The sequence below is a fragment of the Eretmochelys imbricata genome, chromosome 6, assembly GCF_965152235.1.
Source record: "Eretmochelys imbricata isolate rEreImb1 chromosome 6, rEreImb1.hap1, whole genome shotgun sequence".
NCBI classification, from domain to species: domain Eukaryota; kingdom Metazoa; phylum Chordata; order Testudines; family Cheloniidae; genus Eretmochelys; species Eretmochelys imbricata.
This window is the reverse complement of record NC_135577.1, coordinates 68,323,343-68,340,084: the sequence shown is the minus strand read 5'-3', so window position 1 is coordinate 68,340,084 and position 16,742 is coordinate 68,323,343. Positions and strand designations below refer to the sequence as shown.

Below are 16,742 nucleotides of genomic sequence, written 5' to 3'. Positions count from 1 at the left end.
GGAAGAATTCTTCTGTTGACCTAGCACTGTTTACACTAGGGGGTTAGCTCAGCTTAATTACATCCCTTGGGTGTGGATTTTTTGTGTTCCTGAGTGAAATAGCAGGGTCAACTTAACTTTTTAGTGTAGGCCAGGCCTGAGTCTTTCTAGTAACAGTTGACAACTTGTAGCTCTGGCTAACCTAGATGCTAAGTTAATTTCTTTAGGAGTTGTTTACCTGCGATCATAGTGAAGATAGCCTGTCTACAAAGGCATTCTTCCATCTATTTCAAAAGTAAAATTTTGTGTAGAGGCTTATGAAATTACTCTGTAGTGGAAGAGAGAAGAATGATACAAAATAGCTTCTTGTTGCACAACTGGTGAGTTGGTTCTGTTTTTGTTGGAAGCTGCCATAGAAACGTGAGCTCGAGGGAACTTTTATGTTTTACTTCTGTACCTATTTGATTCTTGATGGTATTACTTTTTCCTCATGATCTTCAAAAAAGTTAAGTCCTTTGTAGTTGTTTAGCTGTATAGTTTTGTAACTTTTGTTTTGGACTTTTCTGATATTTGAGCTTGGTATCATTAGAATATGTAGGTGAAGCATGTGGCTTGCCAAGTAAAAAACCAAGTTCCCTCAGATCAGGTTGCTATATTGACTTTTTGCTACACTCCTTCCCCCTTCTCTTTTGTTCCTCAAAGAGCTGAACTAAGTTTTCTGGAAAATCACTAAATCAACTAATTGTTTTTCCTCATGCGAACATGGTTGGTATGTAGTTGACTTGTACTGACTTCTGTGGTTTTGTGGCTGTAGAGTTCAGTATTTCTCAAGTAAGGTATTTTTTAGGGGCGGAGGAGGTTGGGTTTGTGGTCTGCTCGCTTTTCTTAACTTTGATTTAAAATAATTTTGAATCACTTTGATGGGCAATATCCTTGGTGTGTTATCATTATATGAGGGTAGATGTGTAGGTTTCCTTTTGCAGAGTTGACATGTTTTATGGCTAACTTGCAAGTCTGCTTTACAAGACTTTCTGTTCTGTTATCTATTTTTCATTTGTGAGAAGATGTGATGAATGCCTTTACTAAACATCAGTAAGTATGTTGTAGAGTTAAGTACTTTAGAGATAATTTACTTCGTTTGTATAGTATGGGGGAATGACTAGTATTTTAGGTTAGAATTCTGTTCACATTTCTTGTTTCAAAATATGTGTACAGAAACTTGCATCTGTGTTTCATGCAGGTAACCATCTGAGACACCCAGGGAAGAGTTTAGAGACCAAAAATGAACACACATTTGAATTCCATATGGTTCTGTAGTTAGTTGTCTAATGACTTATGAGCTGCGTTTGAGTTTAAGCCTCAGTATATGATCATAATGTACATATTTGGATCATAAATACCACTGATTTGAAGGAAGTCAGTGACTGCAGCATTGCCTTTTGCTATTCTTCTAGCAAATGTTTAAGTACTTGATTTTTTTTGTTTAAACTATTTGTTAGGATTATTTTTTCCTACTGTACAGGTAGTTGCTTTAGTTTTACATGCTGTCGTTGTACCTTTTCATAAACTGGCATCTTCAGAAACAATGATTTGTCCTGTGAGCTCTAACTGTAGTTAGATCACTCTTACTTCATCTACCTAAACTCTGTTTTTTATATTTATAACTTATTTATTTAGAAGGTTGCAAATCATTGCCAAGTAAATGTCAACCAAAACCTATTTTGCTTAGAGAAACATTGTGCAGTAATATAATCAAATCTTTCTGCTTAACATGGTGGTGTTATATTACAGTATGCCACCCAGGACACATTTCTGGTAATTTTATTAAGTTGAGTGAAACTACTGACTCTACTCATATTTACTAAACCAGGTGTGTCTATCAATATTTTAAAAATTGACAGGTATGCTGGTTTTTTTTGCAGGTGAATGTACTTTGTCTGAGTACTGAACAAATAGTAATTCTTTTCTTGGGTGTATGTACTTCCACTCGGAAGCCCTAGAAAGATTACCAGAGGATACTTTGTTGTGATATCCCACCGTCTGTAATATCTGGTACAAATCACATCAATACTCTGGTCATGTCCACTACATATGCATAAAATCATCTTTTACCAGAGTTTCTTCAGCATTTATTCTCATTCCTCTTGGAGTAATTTCTGTCCAAACCACTTTCTATATTGTCATTCATATGGATGAATATGTAGGTGAAGCATGTGGCTTGCCAAGTAAAAAACAAGTTCCCTCAGATCAGGTTGCTATATTGACTTTTTGCTACTCTCTTTTGTTCCTCAAAGAGCTGAACTAAGTTTTGAAACTACTGACTCTACTCATATTTACTAAACCAGGTGTGTCTATCAATATTTTAAAAATTGTCTTTCCAGTAACAGTTGACAACTTGTAGCTCTGGCTAACCTAGATGCTAAGTTAATTTCTTTAAGAGTTGTTTACCTGCGATCATAGTGAAGATAGCCTGTCTACAAAGGCATTCTTTCAGTATTTTAACAATTTTGTTAGGAAAGTTGTCTGCAAAGATTGATATAAATTTAGTTTATTTTTTGTGTTGTAGTCATCCAGAAGTCCATCACTTGTATTAAAGTTAACTTTAGTACATAAAAGAACTTAGTGCCTAACTTGAAGGTACTGATACCATTTCAGAGTGAGCCAGTTAAAGTTAGTTTTGCTATCTAAATAAGTTAGAAAAGTTTCTTTGAACGGGTGGCCAACCATATGTAGTCCAAGGCTCTCCTAGGCCTTAACATTCTGATTTTTATTTCTATTTGCTTATGGGTTTATCTTAGTGGAACTATGATCATAATTAAAAATTGTTGCATTCAGGTAAACATCCTGAATAATCATCTCTAACAAGCCTAATTTTCTTCAGCACTTTTATACTTGATCAGATACTCTTCCTGTCTGTATACACTTCGGTGTTTGTTAAAACTGAAATTGGAACCTATAATGTGTAATTGGTAAATACAGGCAATATTATAAAAGGAAAACTGGAATGACTGAATACAGCATAGCAGCTCTAGATTAAATATATTCCTAGAATTGACTATGTATGATGCCAGGTGAGGCCCTGATCAAACTTTGGGCCTTTAGTCCCCATGACAATGTGTAAATAGTCTCTATTGAATGGGTTAATGGGAAGTTGGGACTACTACTAGTTAAACTGAGGTACCATTGTAAACCCACCTAAAATATAAGACATCTTGCACATCTACACGTTGAGAGCATAGGCAAGTAGTGCATCATGAGAATTCTTCAGTTTTCCTCTTTGCATTTGAGCAGCCTCAACACTCCACCATGGATCCAGTTGTAGTAAAGAAAACTCCAGAGGTTATCTGTGGATTATAGTGTCCAGGTAAGGAAAGGTCACTAGAATTTCTTCCAGTACTAAGACTCAAAATTACCCAAGGCAGTCCAAGGAAAAATAGCTATGCAGAGTGAAAGGTGGTAAGATTAATTTGGTAGAAATGTATTTTAGGTGAAATGGTAGTTCTTTTTAAAAAAAAAAAAAAAAAAAATTTAATTTAAACTGTAAACTTCCTCTCAGGTAGGGAATGTGTCTATCTGCTGTATAAATGTATAATGCTACAGAAATTTTTAACTTAAAAATGCGAAGTCTGATTCTCAGAAATGACGCTTGTTGTTTGAAAACTATTTTTAGATGAAGTTATTGACATGAACAAGATTGAACTTCATGACAGTGCCCTCACATGACAGCACGCTGTCAGAAGCAGAAAATTAAATTAAAACACATTAATTATATTAAAATACTGCTTGTATTCCACTACTCTGTGGATAACTGAATCTTGCTTCTGTGGACATGACACTTACATGAAGAGAAAAGGTTTTCAAAGTAATCAGGATCCAGACAGACAAGACACTAATGGCTTGTCTACACTAGTGTACTTAGCCCATGCTGAAAAATTTAGCTTAGCTTATTTCTGCCTTTAGTTTGTTTAAAATGCCATGTTTTTAAAAGTAGGAGACTGCAATAAATATGATTTCAAAGAAAGCAGTATTTTTGTGATTGGTTCAGATAAATCAAACTGAGTCTGTTCCATGTAAATGATAAATGAAAATGCTGATCTATCAAAACTCTTTTTGGTGCTGTAGAACTCAGTTCTACCCACTTTCTTCCTAGACCCTCAGTGTGTCTGATGTATCCCATCACTATAATATCTGCCTCACAAATACTAACCAATGTAGCCACCCAAAATCCGTGTGAACTGAGAATCATCTGTCTTACAGATGGCTAAGATGTGTGCACAGAGGTTAAGAGACATGGCTAAGGTTACAGAGTCTTCAACAGAACCAGGAACTGAACCTTGATCTCTTGAATGTTTACCTTAACCATAAGACCATTTTTTGTCTCCTGGTTGGTCTTGCTATGGATTGAATTACAAAAGTATAATTTCTGTGTCTCTGAAAGAGATGAGAATGTTACTTTACATGTGATGGAAGGAAGATAAACCAAGAGGTGGGGGAAAGGGAGGGAGTCTCTAAATTGCAGAGAGCTATTTGGGTCTGTTTGTGTCTCCTACCCACAGGAATTTGAACCATCAGGTGAGACAATCTCAGAAACTTGTACCTGTGCTTTGCACCTCCTGCAGTTTACAAACCTGTCTGGGCCACTCAAGTCCACGGAAGAGGTAGGAAACTCTTGGTCTCTAACTTGTTAGATGTAGTCCTACTTCCATCTTTGCTTAGCCTCATTAAATGTGTTGAGTATTTCATGGGTTCTAGACCTACCCCATTTGACCTGGTTATTGTTATCTTTGTCTTAGCTCTGTGGAAAGGAATATAGAATCCTGGTTACTGCTAGGTATGTAAATGTTGTTTAAAAAGTTAACCATTTAAACAATTACAAAATCTTTTGTTTAAACAGTTAACCAATTAAAAGGCCGGGTAGCACAGCTGGGGCTGCTCCGGCTGGCTGGGGGTTAGTGGTTAAGGCGGGTTACACAGTAAGACTAATGCTTACTGTTTAACATTTTACATCCCTAGTTACTACATGGCTTCTTAGACTGAGTCAAAATGGTCAAAGCCATTTGGTTTAGGAGAATGGCAAAGCTCTGAATATCTTTTTAGGACCTCTCCCAGAAAAACAGCACCGTCCAAAAGGGTCACTACACTTACAGGGGTCTTCCAATATCCTATCTAAAGGCCATGCTTATAACTTTTTAACAGTCTGGAATTTTCTAGTTTTTTTTCACTTCTGGACAATATGCACCTGAAGCCTCTTTTCTTCTGTCATGGCAGCTGAAGTAATCAACTTTTAAGGAGATCTCTGGAACATGACTTGTCTGTAGCGAATACAGATACCAGTCTGTCGTGGGGACAGGTTCAAGTTGTCTAATTCTACAAGAAAAAAATATCCTTTTGGAGAAAAGGATGTACATAAGTTAATCAGAATTTGGGGATTGGGGGGAGGAGGTGCTTTAGTCTTCAAAGTCCTTGGTAGAGAAGACAGTACTTTAGTTTCCCTGTTTGAACAAAAGTGGGCTTCCCAGCCTATTCTACAAAGCTGGATCAATTTTCTTTCTCTGAGAAAATTGTTATGAAGACTAGTGTCACACCTGCGTGATCCATGCCTGTATGATCTTCTATTGCTTGAACTGAAAGGACCAGGCCTATTGGTTCAAAGGTGGTAAAGACTGGCAAAGTTCTAATATGGTCTAGCCACTAGAGCAGCATTTCTCAAATGTAGCCACCAGCAGATTTTTTTGTGTGGCCATCACAGCTGCCAAAGTGCCCCAAAAATCACTGACACATTAAGTATTAAAGTTGCCTTGTAAATGCCATAAATCATAATGCGCACTCATTCCCTTCTAAGTATTATGGTATGGTGCAGGCAGAGCTGAACTACATAGGCTTGGTTTTCTTTCAAGTCACAAAGTGTATACCTTAGCTAATTACTGTTTACATCTCGTACTACTGTAGCTCTGTAGGCAACTACTGGCCAACACCATCATTGGCAAGATCACTGCATGGTGTTTGGGTAGGTTGAGATTGTTTGTGGCAGAAGGTGAAAGAGTTAAAAACATGAATGGATATAAGAAAGTTTTCCCAAAAATCAGTACCAGAAAATGACCCTGAATGTGATAGAGACTGTTCCAGAGGAGCCACCTGCTGCTAAGAGAGCAGAACATGGAAAGAAGAAAAACATTTCAGGACCAGTGGGAAATGCAGTTTCTTGTGTTTCTGAAGCCATCTGATTTAGTTTCCAAGTCGCAGTGTGCACTGTTTGTAAGAGAAATTCATCAAGTTAGAATTTACACAATGCAATGTCATTATAGCATTCATGCAGGGGAAGTTGAACAGAATTACTACGGTGAGTTTCAGAGGCACAAGCTGTTAAATGATGCAAAAACAGAGTTTGGAAGACCATGATGGCTCAGATTTTTGAATAATGTGGATCAGATACAAGTGGCTACTTTTAAAGTTGCACTACTTTTGGGAAAAGCAAGGAAACCATTCACTGATGAAGAATTTGTGAAGAAAATTGTTCTGGCCATACAACCAGAAAATATGCTTATAGAGAGATACCACTGAGCAACGACACATTGCAGAGGGAACATGAGATCTGGTGAATTTTCTGCAAAATGAAATAGCTGAAAAAGTCTGAGAGCCCTTACTACAGTCTTTGCTTGGATGAGAGCCTTGATGTCACAAGGAATCCCAAGATAATCCTATGCACTCTCTTTTTTGACTGTGATTGCCATTGTTTTTCTGAAGGTGTTTTATGTCAGTTGAGTCTCCATGACAGGCTAACTAGCAAACGCATTTTTAGGCGAGAATGGAGGAGTGCCCCCATTCACTTTGACAATCTGTGCAGCTTGACAGCTGCTGGGGCAGTGGTTTTGCAAGGTACATGAGTAGGGGTGCTGAACCGCTTCCAAGAAAGTGCAAACTTTTTTTGTTACAGTGTTTTGCCCACCAAGAAGTACTTGCCATCAAGGCTTCAATGAAAAGTTTTGAACACAGTTTCACTGGAACTGTCCCAAAAGTTGCAAGATCCAGAAGTACATGGTTGTATGCTCCTTTTGAAAATTTTTACCTAAGCTTGCTTTCTTGAATCTGGAGCTTCAGAAACCTCAGCAAATGATATTTGACAGTATTGAAATAATACATTCAGAATGACAATTGCTGACATTGTCCCGCATCTACAAGAGGAACAGGACTTTTCAGTTTTTTACGAGCTTGGTCAGTTTCTCAGCTGTCAGGATGAGAATGTGAGCGAAAGCTCTAACCGAATACAGAGTATCCTCTCAGAGGATCTTGAAAATAGTTTCAGTGAGAGAAACTCTTTCCATCAGTACCCCTTTCTGACTGATGCATTCAGCAATTCTGGTTCAGGTTTTTTGGCTGCAAACAAGCTGTCTTGCATGACAGATTAGCTTCCTTAGACTCTTTGGATTTAAGCAATCTTGGGTACCTCATGCTGCCAAATGCACAATGATGCAAGAATGAAAACATACTTCAGTCAGCCTGGTGTTACAGTAGAGGAGCTCTGGAGTAATGTGTACCTGTTTGAGGACACCCACAAGGCCCTAGCTAAAGTTGCTTTGCTTTTCTTGTCCCTGTTTTCTGCTACTCTAGAACTCCTGCATTAGAGGACAAAGAGCTACCATGTTTTAGCATGGGATGCACAGGGAAATCAAATCACTGATACTACACATGTCAACGTCACTTTTGAAAATGATAAAACTAAAAATGTGGGTAATTAAGTGTCCTTTGGTGAGACTCCTTCCTCCCCCGCCCCCCATTTGTAATATCAAAGATGCCTAATGGGACATGCATGGGTTTGAGCACTAGTAACGGGCGTTATTTTGGAGCATATTCCTCCCCCTATGTGCTCCTGGTGAATGTGACACTCGTTAGATTTCCTTTGTTAGTAGGACAGGTTTGTATGAATAATTCTCTCTTCCCAAAGCCCCCAGGGAATAAAGATAATCTTCCGCCATGCCCCTTGAAATCCCATAGATGCTCCTTGTACCCAAGAGTAATTTTCTCTTGCCATTTCCCCAAGTACCTTGTCCCAGTTCTTAATTCCTTCTAAACAAAGCTGGGAGTGAAGACTTGCTATTGCTTCTGTACTCTTAGCTCTGGTCTACACAGGGGCTGGGGTCGATCTAAGTTATGCAACTTCAGCTATGTGAATAATGTAGCTGAAGTCGATGTACTTAAATCGACTTACCGTGGGGTCTTCAATGCAGTGAGTCGACTGCTGCCGCTCCCCCGTCGACTCAGCCTGCGCCTCTCGCAGCGCTGGAGTACCAGGCTCGACGGGAGAGTGCTTAGGGGTCGATATATTGCGTCTATACTAGACATGATAGATTGATCTCCGCTGGATCGATCGCTGTCCGCTGATCCAGCGGGTAGTGAAGCCATACACTTACTGAGCCTGGCTGCTCAGTACTACCAGACTATGTTGCTAACACTGCTTTGCCAGCTGAGTGGAGGGGTCAAGAGAAGTCTAGAGGCTCTGCTGTACCCTGGCTTTATTTTCCTCCTGATTGTATGGACACCTGTCTGATCTTGCTCCTTTCTCTGGCTTCTGTGGGGATATAAGGCCTGATGTGCACTTAAAAATTAGATTGACCTAGCCAGGGTGGATTTGATTTAAATCATGATTTAAATCACTAGTCAGGAAGACTCGATTTAATCATGGATTTCTACATAAAAGTGCATTCTTGTTGGTTGTTATAACCTTAATACATATTCTTCACAACTCAGATAGATGTCGGCTTCATTTTTAGAAGGTACACACTGTAGGTTTTTAAAGTGATTTATTTTGAAAACTTTTCAGATTAGTTTTACAGCTATATCAGAAAATGAATGATTGGTTATTTCAATTACCAAAAATAATTGAAGCAGATATTTATGAAGTCATTGGGAGGTGAACTATCTCCAATTCAACAGGCTAATCATTAACATTTGGAGGATTTTCTTACCATGCTGTATTAGGAGGAGAACATCACCAGACAGACATTTAAATTTTTATTTAACTAAAACAACATTATGTATTCTGGATTTTTTTCTTCAACAGCAAACATAATATAACAAAACAAGCATATGAATTTTTGAATTTAGTTAAACATTCAAGTTTTTTAAAATTAGGTTTGTTTTTGTTAACTAAAATAGTTAAATGACGAAATAGTTAAAAAAACAACAAAAAAACCAAAAAATTAAATAGACTGTCAGCCAGGTCAACACGAAAAACTTAAAATATTGGCTTCTGCAGCTAACTCGGTCATCTTCACCTTCATTTTCCTGTTTGTTCATAATCTGGAAAAGAAAAACAAGCTCTCCTGCTTTTTCAGGTCCCAAACGGTTTCTCAATTTGGAATGAATTAGTTCAAAGGAAGAAAATATTCTTTCTACACCGGCAGAAGAAGCTACTGCTGTTCAAAGTGAGATTATCACATCAGCTGTCTCTGAATCCAAGTGCTTAAGTGACTTCCACCAGTTTACTGGTGTGACTTTCTTAGCATATATTTCTTGAATGGTTCACCCTTCGCTCTGAAGTTTATTATAGTTGGCATTATGGAGGGATGATTGCTGGATGTCCATGTCATAGCCAACTCCTCTTCTTCAGCAGTTAAGGTTTGACCCTGGTACTGAGTATTGAGAATATTTGCAAGAAAATGAGCTGGAGATAGTGCTTGTCCCATTTGTGTTTTTTTTTTTAGTGCTTGTAGTTTAACTCTGTCATTGCATATTTCTCTTTTTAAGATCTCATTCAGTTCTTTCCAAATTTCAACAGCATCATCAATAAAACAGCTATTTCCCTGCATTTTGTTCAAGGCTACAGAAATAGGCTTCAGGATACTCAGCATGTGTTCAACGTTTCTCTTAAGCCCAATGTTGAGAACTTTGGCTGTGACAGTGCCATCTATTTTTTTCACGATTTTTGGTTCACAAACTGTCATCAGATTAGGCCAGTTCTTGATATAGTGCTCAACACAGTCCACTACTGAGTTCCATCACACGTCTTGTGGGAGAGTTAGCTTGGTTCCTCCACTTTTTTCAGAGCAGCTGCTGCAAAATGGTTGTTACGGAAGTATTTTGCAATTTCAACAACATTAGTCTTTATTTCTGGAACACTGAAGTCTTTGGCTAGGAGGTGCATCAGATGAGCGCTGCAACCGTATGTTATTAGCTTGGGACTCTCTTCTCATCTTGGGTGCATTGTCTGTGACCAAGCTGCGTACGAGACATTTGAATTTTTTTTCCACAGTTTGTTATAGCTTTTACTGCTACTTCTTGTAAGTATTCTCCTGTGTGTGCATTTCCTGATGTATCAATTGTTTCTGTAAGGAAGATATTCCCTTCTGTTGTCACATAAGCACATACAACAGAATCATTGTGGACATTACTTCACCCATCAAGACTCAGGTTAACAATTTCACCCTCTAGACCTTTTGCACACTGCTCAATTTCTCTTTCATACACTTTATCCAGCAATTTGCCTGCGACATCTGCTTTGTTGGGTGGACTGTATCCCGGTCTTAATGACTGAACCATGTTAATGAAGTGTGGGTTCTCAATCATACGGAAAGGAGAGTTTGTTGCATAAACAAACCAGGTAATTTTTTCAACAATTACCTCTTTTTGTAATCTGCTGGTTCTTATCACAAACTTATCTCTGTTTCCGGATGATGGAGATTTTTTTTTTTTTTTTTGCTACAGGTGATATACTGTGGCTATGTGACATACATGATGTGACTGAAACACTATCGTTGGCAGATAACTCTGAAACTAGAGAAAATGATGGTGATCTTGAAGGTGGATAGTTTTCAGAATCCTGTATGTTGAGGATGGATTCTCCTAAATAAAATAAGTCAATGCAGTTATTTAATTATTACCATACTGTTTATTTAGTATTACTCATTGCATTCACTGGCACTCAGTACTACTTTAAAGGTGAAATTATAAAAGGAAGATCTGCCTATTTCAGCTATTTATTTTTTTTATCATAACTGCATCTAAAATGACAGTACCACAGGGTTACAACTATATTTTTTGCTCAAACATGAGAATTCAAGAATTAGTCCAGAAGGAAGACAGGCAGTCCTTAAGAAAGAAGTATGAAATTAAAAAAAAAAAAAAAAGTTTACCAACCTGAAGATCCTGCATGTTCAGACATGTTCCTTTCATTATCTTCAACGCAGCTTCCTCCTGAGAAGGAACATGTTTCATTTGGGCAACCAGGCCTTGCATTTCTTTGTTGCACTGTCTGCATTTTGCACACATACCTGTCTTACCCACACCTAGATGAACTTCATTTAAATTATTCCCAAACTGGGTCTCTTTTACAGCCTGCTGCCATTATAGGTTTTCCCTTTTAGTGAGAGAATGGTATGGTAGATCTCAAATCAATGAAGGCTACATTGAGAAAGACCTCAAGACTTCTGGAATGTGCTGCTCAAACAGTTTCACTTTTGTTTCTACTGCCATCACTAGACTTCTCTTTGTCCAGATCTATTCCGGCTCCAACAATCTTCTATTCATTGAACTTTTTTTGAAACTTTGCACTTTTAGAGAGGTAAGGGATTGACTCTGTGTACACAAATTTGCAGAGGGACAGTAGGGTTGAGGTCTGTTATTTCTCACCACTATATATTAGTTATTGATTTATTTAAAAACATTGTTGCTGTTAACAAGCATATTATCTCTGGAGGCACAAATCCCAGTTTGAGAACTGCAAAATTAAGCATCTCTGATATCTTCTAGATGGAGCACTAAGTCCCATTGGGTAGCTAGAAAGATTAACCTAAATCTATACAGAAGCCCCTGGAACCCCATAAGATTGGGTCCCTAGTCCATGAACTATTGGAACTCATTTACAAAACTTTTCTTAAACATTACATGAATATATTCTCATATTATAGAATTAGAAAGTATAATTGATATTCCATTGAGATATCTTTGAGCTATAATATATCTTTATCTTAGGTTTTTTTCCTCAAAGCATTTTATTAAAAAAAATTTGATTTTTATTCACCCTGGACCTAGCTACATTATGCAGAGCTGTGAAAAATTTTGTGCTCTGTGCTACGTATTTGGGTCAACCTAACCCCTGTTGTAGATGCAGCTAGATCTACAGAAGAAGTCTTCTGTTGACTGAGCTACTGCCTCTTGGAGAGGGGGATTTCCTACATCAACAGAAAACCTCTTCTGTGGACGTAAGAAGCATCTATACGACAGCTGCAGTGCCATAACTGTGCTATTGTAGTGTACGCATACCCTTAGAGGGTTAAATGCTTTCCTTGGCTCCTATAGATATTGTGGTGGTTGGGAGCTGTGCTGTTGGTTCCCATCCCAGGCACCTACAGTACCCGTAAACATTGCATGACAGTCTTTCTAAAAAAACAAAACAAAAACTTTGGATATAGGAGCCCAATTTCAGGCATGTGGGTTTTCATGATTGTCTAGAAAGTCATGTGCTACCATGACATGAAGATTAAAGGCTTGTCTACACAAACACTTAATTTGTAGTGAGCTGGGCTGTAACTCTATCCCACACTAACTTGCCGCACGCTAAGTGTCAACGTGGACCCTATTGATACCCGCTAAAAGGTCGCTAGAGGACTTTGATCTACTCCTGATTAAAGTGCAGTACAGAACTTTTAGTGTGCAGCAGCCTGGTCCATGTGGCACTTAGGGTATGTCTACACTTAAACTGCAACAGCAGCACAGCTGCAGCACCATATTTGTGCCTTTGTAATGTAGACATACCCTTAGGCAGCTCTTCAGTGTAGACATTACTGGACACACACTGACAGGAGGCATTCTCCTGTCAGTGTAGGTAATCCACCTCTCTGAATAGGGATAGCTTGGTCGACAGAAAAATTTTTCTGTTGATCTAGCGCTGTCCACATTGTGGGTTAGGTCAGCATAGCTATATTTCTCAGGGGTGTGAATTTTTGTAAGTTCCCAGTGCAGACCAGCCCTTAGTGTGTGGGAGGCTAGTGTGGGGGTAGAGTTACACGCCATCTTGCTGTGAACTAAGAGCTGGTTTACACTGGGAATTTACATTGTCATAGCTGTGTGTCTCAAGGGGATGAAAAATCTGAACACCTGAGAGAGGTAGCTATCCTGACCTAACCCCTGGTGTATACAGTGCTAGGTTGATGGAAAAATTATTCTATTGCCTTAGCTACTGCTTCTCAGGGAGTTGAATTTTCTATGCTGACAGGAAAACCCCTTCAATTGGCATAGAGTGTGTCTATGCTGAAGTGCTGAGGGTATGTCTGCATTACAAAGGCACAACTGTAGGGCTGCAGCTATGTCATTCTAGTGCTATATAATAGACACTTACTACTTTGATAGGTTCTTTTTGTCAGTGTAGTTGATCCATGTCTCTGTGGGGGGGCACGGCTTGGGGTTCCGCCACTGCCAGGGTGGGGTGCGGCCTGGGGTTCTGTTGTTGCTGCTGCTGCTCTGGGTGTGGGGTGGTGGGCCGGGGCGCTGCTGCTGCTCCCAGACCACTGCTCCAGGGCAGTGCCCAGGAACAGCTGCATGGGACCATCTGAGCAGCAGCCGGTGCGGCTGTTCCTGGGGCCACCTCACCTACTCCTGCAGCCCTGGGGTCAGCTGCACTGGCCACTGCAGAAATCATGGAGGTCCTGGAAACTCATGGAATCCGTGATTTCCGCGACCTCCATGAAAGACTTGCAACCTTAGTTACAGTTAACAATAGTTACTAAAAAAAAAAAAAAAAGGCCAGACGAATATGACCCTTATTGTTCCCTCATGAAAAACGAAGGTCTCTTCCAGCTGTAGGGAAGAAAGCTGGATAGAGACCTGGAAAAAGTCTCTCTAGTATAGTACATGTTCTGAAATGCCAAATGTATTGGCCCTAAATTCCACCTCAACTACAGTGCAACAAAGTACAGAACATGCTATGAGGTATAATATTGCAAAATTACTTAAGAGGAAACAGCTGTTTAACCTTCTTCTGTGTGTCATACTTATTCCTTATGGTAGAACAAAACTAACATTTTGCTGGCAGGTTTCAGAGTAGCAGCCGTGTTAGTCTGTATCTGCAAAAAGAAAAGGAGTACTTGTGGCGTCTTAGAGACTAACTCATGCTCAGATAAATGTGTTAGTCTCTAAGGTGCCACAGGTACTCCTTTTCATTTTGTTGGCAGTTGACTGACTCCCTGTGACACTTATTTGCCAAGGACTTTCAAAATAGAGAACCTTTCTTAATCTTGCATGTGAAGTTTCAGATACAGCAGTGTTTCTTCACCTGTACTAGCCTCTTTAAATTTTCTGTGAATAGCAGAAGCTTTGCCTGTGGCCCTGGGCACAAGGGCTAATATCTATTGGGGGTGGGGCAGAGAGAATACTCTTGCTTACAGTAAACTAATCATTCTTGTTTTCAGCAGTGCCTCCCATGTTCTAGTTCTTTTTCAAGCATAAAAAGCATGGCCCCTGTCCGAAGGAACTTATAGTCTAAAAGACAAATGGTAGGGGAAGGGTCTGTCTTGAATATCTGAGGTCAGGTCAACATTAAAAAGTTAGATTGACTCAGCTACATTGCTCAGGGTTGAAAAATCCACACGCCTGAGTGAGGTAGTTAAACTGACTAACTGCTGGATCAACATTATTATTCCGTCAATTTAGGTGCTGCCTCTTAGGGAAGTAAATTACCTATGCCAATGGGAGAACCCCTCTTGTCACTGTAGTGAGTAGCTACATTGAAGTGCTACAGCAGTGCAGTTGTGCTGCTATAGTGGTTTCAGTGTAGAGAGAGCCTGAGATCTGATAAAATTAAAACTGAGTCATGGTTGTTGAGTCCCCTTTATAATGATGAGCTTAGAAACATCCTTTTGTAAGGGATTGGCGAAACATCATCCCTTTCTAGGTCTAAAATGCAACTATCTGTTGATCTGTAAAAGCAACTGGTTTTGCTTCCTCACCCTCTAGTAAACAAATGGCCGTAACTCCTTTTTACAAGGGTTTGATTCTCCATATTTTCTAAACTCTTGAAGCTCTTTTCTTTCTCAACTCAGTAGAGTTGCTCACTCTTTATCTTGAGAGTCCTCCTTGGTTACAGTTGAGTGTCAGGATACGTCTACATTTAAACTGCTACTGCGGCACACCTATAGTGGTTTAAGTGTAGACCCTGCCTATGCTGACAGGAGGGGTAGGGTCTTGGGACCCTTACTAAAGTTCCTGCAGGTCGATGGAAGATTTCTTCCTTTGGCCTAGCACTACCTACATGGGGGTTAGGTTGCCGTAGTTGCATCTCTCAGGATGTGGATTTTTCAAACCCTGAGAGAAGTAGCTATGCCAATGTAAGTTACCAGTGTAAACCAGCACACTCACTCCATTATAAATTCAATTTTGCCACTTCCAAAGTCTTGAATAATGTGGCTGAGCTTCTAGTCTTAACTTTAGCTTAGTGACTCTTTGCCTGGGATCTATTTTTTCCAAGAGCTGTTGCATAGAAGTCAGGAGGTTCTGGTGAATAAGGGTGCACCTGAGCTTCTGCCACTAGTAGGTCGGTGGTGAAAAACCTACAGCAGGCATTGTTTGCCTTTTCCCACCTCCACACTGTTTAAAGGCATTCTGCAAAGGAATAAACAAAACTGGGCTTTTGCCTTTTTTTGCTTTATTGTACATAAAGGAGATCTGGAAAGTTTTTCCTCTTCAAACTTTCTGCTTTTCCAATATTAGAAATGCATATCTTACCTATCCTAGAACATTTTGGAAGAAACTAGAAAGATTATGGCAACACAGCTACCAAAGAAGTGAAACCAGAATTTATTGTAAGGGGAACTTATTTTTCTCTGGACTGTTCAAAACTTTTTAAATTAAGTTGGTGGTAAACATTAAAGATTCAACAATCTTGCCCATTCGATTAACAGTACTGCTTATTGCTCATTTTTGAATCATCCAGTATGTTCTCAGGCAAGAAGAAAATGCTGGTTATGCTTGATTTATTTAAAAGGGGGAAAAACAACCTTTTTATAATTGCAGAAGCAAAACCCCACAAACCTGGTTTATTTTGTTGCAGGTAACCTTTAAAAATCTTTGATTCTCAAGGTAGCTTGCAAATGATTCCGAATTCTTTTTTGATATACAGCACAGGGATATTTTCTTTCTATTACTTTAGGATGAACCATATGGCTGAAACCAAGTACAGGATGAATTTAAAATCACATCTACTGGACCTATATTGGACATGGTTCACTGAAACTATACTCAGTTAAAACTCCACCCAGTTGTTACAAGTTATATTAATATTGGTAATATAACACACACTGTAATCACTTTTTACATATCCCCATAATCTAAAACAGACATTCTCAAACTCTAAAGTGGTGCTTTACTTTCTAATGATAGTGTGACAGGTTCCCCTGGGTGTGCCACCTGGAACTGGGATACCACTGAGCCCTCTGACCCACCAGCCTGGGCTCCTTCTCACGCTGTTCTGATGCGACAAGTTGCAAAGCCCTCCAAGCTTTCACTTCCATCAGCATTCACGCAGGTAGGGACACACCCAGCTGCAGTCACATGCGGGCTATCTAACCACCAGCCTAAGATCTCAGAGCAGTACCATTCTGCTCTGGCCAGTATATGGGTTTAACACCCGGTCTACCTCTCCCTCAATATGAAGAGGACTATGCACACTTGTGGTAACCAAGCTGAGATTTTCCCCAGACACCTTAATCAAATGCACACTGGTTTGGATTAAAACATAAAATAAGTTTATTAACTACAAAAGAATAGATTTAAAA

General features: G+C 39.3%; 1 protein-coding gene across 5 annotated transcripts in view; it reads left to right on the top strand.

The window, feature by feature from the left end:
• NUMB (NUMB endocytic adaptor protein) overlaps nucleotides 1-16,742 on the top strand; it is a 160,196-nt gene that overhangs the window by 6,530 nt on the left and 136,924 nt on the right. For 4 of the 5 annotated variants that reach the window (XM_077818774.1, XM_077818772.1, XM_077818773.1 and 1 more), the window contains exon 2: nucleotides 4,536-4,637. The exons of the other annotated variant lie outside the window; for it this stretch is intronic. The gene's annotated coding sequence lies outside the window, so the exon portion shown is untranslated. The remainder of the gene's footprint in view (nucleotides 1-4,535; nucleotides 4,638-16,742) is intronic. 5 annotated transcript variants of the gene reach the window in all.